We start from the raw sequence: 8,758 nt of genomic DNA on the forward strand, positions 1-8,758 counted from the left end.
AATTAACATCATATCGGTATCGAGGTGTATCTCTCCCTTTTTAACGTTCTTTTTGCCAGGCCAGGTCCTAGCCATGGACAGGGTGGGCGACTGCCCTGGGCATCAATCATAAGGGGGCATTATAATATTCGAAATTCTAAAAATTTTAGATGTGTAAAAGTTGATTTTTAGACGAATTAATTCAGTTATATGCTAACTTGCAGCTTAAGAATGTATGCTTTACGTAATTTAGACATGATTTTTGAGGTTACAATGAAGATTTAAAAGCTTGAGGTTAGGTTTCGTGTTAACTGTTAACCAATATTTTTGTAGGTACGGAGATGGAAAGAAGACTCAATTTTATATAAAATGTTTTTTTTATACGTCCTAATATTATAGATCTGAATAAATTAGTCCTCAACTCTTTTTAAATTATTAAATAACATCCTCATACTAGAAGTTGTGTATTTTAATTTACTATGTATCTACCGGAAAGTGCTAAAACAAGGTACATGAATAATTTTAGTAATGATTTTTTTTATTATTCGTCCATCTAAACAAACACTCATTTTTAGTTATAACTAGTTGTGGAGCCCTCGTTTCGCGCCGTGGACTCCGTTTTGAATGCGAGTTAAAAAAAAAAATTCTTGATCTATTTTGTAAAAAAAGAATTTTTTTCGACATCTAACATTGAAGGGTTGTTCCTTTTGTGAAAGTTACTTCTTTAAACGTTTTTTTTTTTTTTTTTTTTTTTAAGTTAGTTGATCTATTTTGTAAAAAAGAATGTTTTTCGACATCTTTTGGTAGCATTGATGGGTTGTTCATTTTATGAAAGTTGCCTCTTTTATCGTTGAGAAAAAAAAAGTTAGTTGATTTTTTTGTAAAAAAGAATTTTTTTTTGACATCTTTTGGTAACATTGAAGGGTTGGTTCTTTTACGAAAGTTGCTTATTTTATCGTTGGGGACAAAAAAAATGTGAAATGACGAAAATACTCCCGGTTACTATTGGTGAATAGTGAAACAGTGTTTTGTCTATTAGTATATATAGAAACTTGATCTATTTTGTAAAAAAAAGAATTTTTTCCGACATCTAACATTGAAGGGTTGTTCCTTTTGTGAAAGTTGCTTCTTTTAGCGTTCGCTTTTTTTTTTAAGTTAGTTGATCTATTTTGTAAAAAAGAATGTTTTTCGACATCTTTTGGTAGCATTGAAGGGTTGTCCATTTTATGAAAGTTGCATCTTTTATCGCTGAGAAAAAAAAGTTAGTTGATTTTTTTGTAAAAAAGAATTTTTTTTCGACATCTTTTGGTAACATTGAAGGGTTGGTTCTTTTACGAAAGTTATTTATTTTATCGTTGGGGACACAAAAAGAAGTGAAATGACGAAAATACCTCTGGTTACTATTGGTGAATAGTGAAACAGTGTTTCGTCTATTAGTATATATAGAAATTTTTTCTTAGTATTACTCGTCCATCTAATAAATTTTAAAATAATTGTTTTACTTACAACAAAATGACTACTAACTAATCATCAACTTGTTAAAGTTTATTTTTTAAACTTGCTTTCAATATAGTAATATAAGTGTAATTTATCATTCATCAAATATAAGAGTAGAAGTTGGTTACTAGACGAATTAATTCACTTATATTAGATAAGTTGTCTAATATGATGAGAATCATGACATTCAAATTTACATACTTGTTTCTAAACTTTTGTACGAGAATTTCATATTATCTAGTCCGTAGTATTATAAAATTCAAGATCGATTTTTGCAGTTATCAGTAGTACTACATAATTAATTCCAAAGGGGCATTATTCGAACAAATCAGTCAGGGCAACAAATAACTCAAGACCGCCTTGCTTTTTACTTATTTAATGTAACTATAAAGTTGCATCCAATAAAAAAAATGTATCGGGAAAAAACTAAAATCATACAAAAGTGTAGATTATAATTTTATTCAATAAAATAAGCACGCATGCCCAGGAAGTTTCCTACAATTTGAACATAATTTTTAGATTCTAATGATTAGTAAGTATTAAGTATCATTACTAGTATTTAGGCCATCAAGAATATATAGTTTTTAAATACACACTAAAAAAGATTTGGATAAAGTAATATACACTAATAATTAATTAATTAATTAGGTATCTCTTTTTCTGTATACCGAGAAAATGGAATCTCCTTACAATAAAAGTTAAAAAGGAATAACGGTAGACTTCGTGCTTTGGTGTAACTCTATGATCGAAATGTTTTGCTACTTTTGTAAATAAAAGCACTTCATACTCATATTTATAAATAAATCTAAATGTAATTAAAAAAACTGAAATTAACATGGCGGGTGTCTTATGATAGACATCCTGCTATACATAATTTGTCGGCTAAAGGTCTTTGAGATTAATTTTTTTTTTAAAAGCCAACAAATTATATTAATAAAAAGAGATACAACCACGAGGGCCTAAGGCCAATATACAAATAATGCTACAATCATAGAGCTATCAGCTAAACACGAAAAAAATGCTTAAAAATTAGAGCAAACGCGAGAATATAGACAGTGTGTATGGTTAATTGTCTTTGAGATTAATTCTATTGGTTGTGTTCCTTCGATCATCGTATTGAATCGCTTGATCACATTTTATTTGGTTGTTGCTTCGCGGTATTTGGTTTCAGTTTACGTTTCCCTTTTTTACGAGTTGGCACGAGTGGTTTCATTAGTTCCAAGATTGGCGGGCCGCGGCGCAGTTGAAGACCAAAGTTTATGTCGTCATCTCTTGCTTGTGTTGGCACATTTGGAAAACGCGAAAGACTTCAATTTTCTTAGGTAAAGGGTTTTACCCGATGAATATTATTTATAAATAATTAAAAATACAAAAAAAAAAAAAAAACAATGACTACAAGATCGCCTTGCAGCCTCTCACACAACCACAAACCTTGTTAGAACCTACACATCGAAAACATGACTATCAAAACCAAAACACTACACAACTAGACCAGGACATTAAACAACAAGGTAATCCAACAACAACTAGCTCGATTTCATGCCAAAATGGGTCGTTGCCTTAGTAGTTATTTTTTCGCCATAAAGCGGTTGTTTCTTCATCATGTTTAATATGGCTTGGTTCATCAGCAAGGTTAAATGTATCATTATTAAGAACTCTGAACGAATTATGAACCTTTACTCGAGTACCCTTACTCGTCCCAACTTGACCCGAATGATCCGTATGTTTGGGACAATAAATAAACTTCTGTATTTGTTTTCCCAATGCAAACCCTTTAGCTTGTTGCTTATTTCCACCATTTACCACACCCTTCATAACTCTTTGTTGCACCCGCTTAAAACCATCAACATCAGTGTGTTGTTTTTCTTTCTCAATTACCACATGAATAGCCTTTCGGCATTGGGCATCTGCTCTTACAAGAAACACTTCAATTTTCAATCCCCGAGAGGGTAAAAAGAGTTTGGTGTTTGATTCGATTTTCACTTATTCAATTAATTGGTATAGAAATCATGGAAGATCGAATATTTCTTGGAATAATTGGCTAAATAAACCTTTGTAATTTTTTTTTAAGCCGTTGTAACTCTTGGTTGTTGGTTCCTCAAGTGCCTTACTAGGTGGCCTATTTATGTTTGAATAAAATTGCCGTTCCTAAAGAAAAACAAAATATCTTTACCCAAAAAAGATATTAACATGTGGTTAAAATTTAGCTTCTACTTATGTACATATTGATGTGTAGATATAGACCATAAGACTAGTTTTAATCCAGTGACACCAGACAAAAGAGCTCGTGGTTTAGTAAATCTGACACCTCTAACACGACGTTAGAGCTAACGCCAACAAGGCATCATCTAGGCGAGTGACGGAGAAAATTGCGTCAAACCACGTGACGTGCTGCAATTGGTTGGAAGTTTTGATAGTTTTTTCAAACGATAATATTACCGTTTGATTACTTTTTTATTTTTAAATTAAAATTCAATTTTTTACCTAGAAATACCAAACTATTTCAATACATTTTTCAAACAATTAAAACACATACATCCTCCATTCCATCAAACTTAATAAAAATAGAATCTTATGATGGTATCTCAATCCGACGAAGAAGACGAAACTATTATTGATTTCATTCAAAAATACTTGATAGATGAACCCGAGCCTAAGCGTATGTCAAGGCCTCGAATATACATTTTCGAGGGAGCGTGCGGTTTCCGTGGAACACTTATAGGATGATTATTTTAGTGAGACGCAAAAATATACGCCTACACCATTTTAAAGATGTCTTCGTATGTGGTGTAAATTATTCATGTGAATTGCTTAAGGCACTTCGAATCTCTATGGTTATGATATTCTCGAGCATTTTAGATATTTTACAAAAATGCTATTAGACAAATTTTTACTATATAAAAGTGTACTTCGGCTCTACGCCAGTTGGCGTATGGAACAACCGTGTATATGTCCGATGAATACTTACAAATGAGTGAGGCATCGTCAATACTATGTATAGACAACTTTTGTAAGTGTATTACCACCTTATATGGCACTCAGTATATGAGAGCTCCGAATGCACATGATATTGCACAATTATATAGTGCACACGAAGAGAAACATCATTTCAAGAGTATTCTCAAGAGTATTTATTGTATGCATTGGGAGTCGAAGAATTGTCTTTCCGCTTTAAAAGGTCAATACACATGGGTGATCACAAGAAACCGTAGATTATGCTTGAAGCAGTTGCTTCATATGGTATGTGGATTTGACATGCTTTTTTGAGATGGAGGATTCTGAAAATGATATAAACATTTTGAATCCATCCCCTCTATTTGATAAGCTAAAAAATGTTACTGCTCCATACGCACTATTTGAGGTAAATGAACATTAGAATATAAAAGGCTATTACCTTGCTGATGATATATATCTAGATTGAGCGACTCTTTTCAAAGGGTGGTCGTGTCCCACAGATGTGCCAAGGGCTAAGTTCACTAGAATTCAGGCTAGTGCCCGAAATGATATAAAGAAGACATTTGGGGTTCTTCAAGGTCGGTTCATATTCTAAGGACATCGGAGAGTAACGTATTCTTGTGTCATATTACACAATATGATTTAAGAAGATAACATATTTACACTTAATCAGTTTGAGAAAGATGTGATTACCGAGCAAACGGAAACCGACCTCAACGTATAAGTAATATAAGACGAATCAAGAAAAAATAACTAGTGAAATAAGACATAAGTGTGTTTACAACCAACTACAAGATGATCTAGTCAGGCACATTTGGGACCTTCCACCCATTTTTCTGCACCTTGCATTAGTTTTTTTTATGTGATCTCGAGTTTTTAAGAATTTTAGTTTAATTTATAATTCTATTTTTATGTAATGTTGACTCTCAATGAAATTTTAGTTTTATAATTCTATTTTTATGTAATGTTGACTCTCAATGAAATTTTAGTTTAAGTCATTTTTCTATTTAATATGTATTATTCATATTATAGTTTTAATTTAATTTTTTATATATATATATATATATATATATATATATATATATATATATATATATATATATATATATATATATATATATATATATATATATATATATATATATATATATATATATATATGGTCATAATCAAGAAGGAAGCACTTTTTTGGGGGGAAGGGGGAAGTAAAATTTATTTTTTATTTTTTCAATTTTTTCGAATTTTTTTCCAACATTAAGAGCATACGAAAATATGAACATTTAGAAAAGACACTTTATGTTAAATGTTATTATTTTGGCGGGAAAACGTTCGAAGAAAAAACTGATAACATGTAGCATGCATAATGTTATTCCTGAAGGTTCCATCATATGTGAAGTTTTTTTCAAGATCTAGCCCGATTTAGGGTTTAGGATTTAGGGCTTAGGGTTTAGGGTTTTGGTTTAGTCCCTAAACCCAAAACCCTAACCCTAAGTCCTAAACCCTAAACCCTAAACTCTAAACCGTTCGTGTTAAAAATTCAATCTAAACCCTAATTTCTAAACCCTAAACCCTAATTTCTAAACTCAAAACCCTAATTTCTAAACCCTAAGTTCTAAACCCTAATAGCTAAACCCTAATTTTTAACCCCTAATTTCTAAACCCTAATCTCCAAACCCTAATTTGTAAACCCTAAAAAACAAACTCATAAGCATAACATTCATTGCAGTGAATGTTATCATTTGTTTCTCCGAGCGTTTTCTTGCCAAAATAATAACATTCATCACGAAGTGTCTTTTTTAAATCTTCATATTTTCATGTGAACTTGATGCCAGGAAAAAAATTAAAAAAACTTTTTTGTTCACGAACATTATAGATGAGATGAAAATATGAACATTTAGCAGAGACACTTTGTGATAAATGTTTTTATTTTGGCGGGAAAACGCTCGAAGAAGTAATATATAACAATTATCGTGTTTTTCGAGCGTATTTTCAGGTTTTAGCTATTGGGGTTTAGATATTAGGGTTTAGATATTAGGGTTTATAGGGTTTAGATATTAGGGTTTAGAAATTTAGGGTTTATGGTTTAGATTTAGAGTTTAGATTTAGGATTTAGATTGAGTTTTTAACACGAACGGTTTAGAGTTTAGGGTTTAGGGTTTGGTGTTTTGGGTTTATGAAATAAACCCAAAACACCAAACCCTAAACCCTAAACTCTAAATCGGGCTAAATTTTACTTCACAAAACATGGAAAAAAAAAACGTTCATATTCTTCACGAACAATATTATCTTTAATGTTATTTTTGTCGATCGTTTTCCCGCCTAAATAATAACATTCATCACGAAGTGTCTCTTCTAAATGTTCATATTTTCGTGTGATCTTGATCCCAGAAAAAAAAATTTCAAAAAAAATGAAAAAAAAAAATTTGCTTCCCCCCGCTTCTCCCCGATTGGTTACTTCCCCATTGATCCTGCCCCTATATATATATATATATATATATATATATATATATATATATATATATATATATATATATATATATATATATATATGTACAGGATCAATGAGGAAGTAACTAATCGGGGGGAAGCAAAATTTTATTTTTTTTCGTTCTTTTGGATTTTTTTTTCAAGCATCAAGATCACACGAAAATATGAACATTTAAAAAAGACACTTCGTGATGAATGTTATTATTTAGGCGGGAAAACGATCGACAAAAATAACATTCAAGATAATATTGATCGTGAATAATGTTAACGTTTTTTTCATGTTTTGTGAAGTAAAATTTAGCCCAATTTTTAGAGTTTAGGGTTTAGGGTTTAGTGTTTTGGGTTTAGTCCCTAAACACAAAACCCTAAACCATAAACCCTAATCCGTTCTTGTTAAAAACTCAATCTAAATCGTAAATCTAAACCCTAAACCCTAAATTTCTAAACCCTAATATCTATACACTATAAACCCTAATATCTAAACTCTAATATCTAAAACCTCAACATACGCTCGAAAAACACGATAATTGTTATATATTGATTCTTCGAGCGTTTTTACGCCAAAATAAAAACATTTATCACAAAGTGTCTTTATTAAATGTTCATATTTTCATCCAATCTATAATGTTCGTGAACAAAGTTTTTTCAAAAAACAAAAAAAAAAAAAAAAATTTGCTTCCCCCCGTTTTCCCCTGATTGGTTACTTCGCCCTTGATCCTACCACTATATATATATTGAGTCGACAACAAGCGTTGATTTATTGGCGACTTGACTGACTCTTAGAGCCTAAAGTAAATTTCAGCAGGATTTAAAACCCATGAAAATTTGATTTTACCATTTTCCTGGCGTCTCAATTTTATTTTTATTTTTTAAACTTTTTCCTACTTATTGGCCGAAGGTCCACTCGGAAGCAATCTCTCTATCCGTCGAATAAAGAAAGGGATGACTTTCTCTACTTTTGAGAGTGTTTTCACTTTGGGTGGAGAAATGACTTGTCTTTATTCTCGGATAGGGGAAGGATTGTCTACATATCACCTCCCTCATACGCCACTCATTGTGGTATTGGGTTTTATTGTGTTATATATATATATATATATATATATATATATATATATATATATATATATATATATATATCATTTTTATTATATTTATTGAAAAGAGAAAATAAAAAACATGTGGCCCTTACAAGAACTTGATACTGAAACATGACATTTGAGGATTAAACAATGTCATTTCATGACACTGCCACGTCACAGACGGAAAATCATAGTAATAGACTTCACGTCACTATTAGGGGTTAATGGTAATATAATATAATACAACTAGTTGGGCGACCTGGCTTTGCGCCGGTTCTTCACCCTTGATTAACATTAGTTACATAGTTAAATATTGAGAAAGTAATTATTTAGCATTTTTTTTTGTTTTGTCGAGGAAGGACCAAAAATAGTTATGTGATTGATTTGTAATAAGCGTGAAAGTAATTATTCATCATTTTTTATTCTACTTTTCGTCTTGTTGAGAGAAAAGACCTAAATGCTCAGTCAATAAAGCGAGATGTATATATAATAACAATAAAACAGTTATTAAAAAATGAGTTACGTAGTTAATTTATAATAGAAAAAAAGATAAACAATAATAAAGTGAAAAATTATATGATTGATTTAATAATAATAATAATAATAATAATAATAATAATAATAATAATAATAATAATAATAATAATAATAATAATAATAATAGTAATAGTAATAATAATAATAATAATATTAATAATAATAATAATAATAATAATAATAATAGTGATAATAATAATAATAATGAATAGTTATGGAGGAGT

This window comes from Rutidosis leptorrhynchoides, chromosome 9, assembly GCF_046630445.1.
Source record: "Rutidosis leptorrhynchoides isolate AG116_Rl617_1_P2 chromosome 9, CSIRO_AGI_Rlap_v1, whole genome shotgun sequence".
NCBI lineage: Eukaryota > Viridiplantae > Streptophyta > Magnoliopsida > Asterales > Asteraceae > Rutidosis > Rutidosis leptorrhynchoides.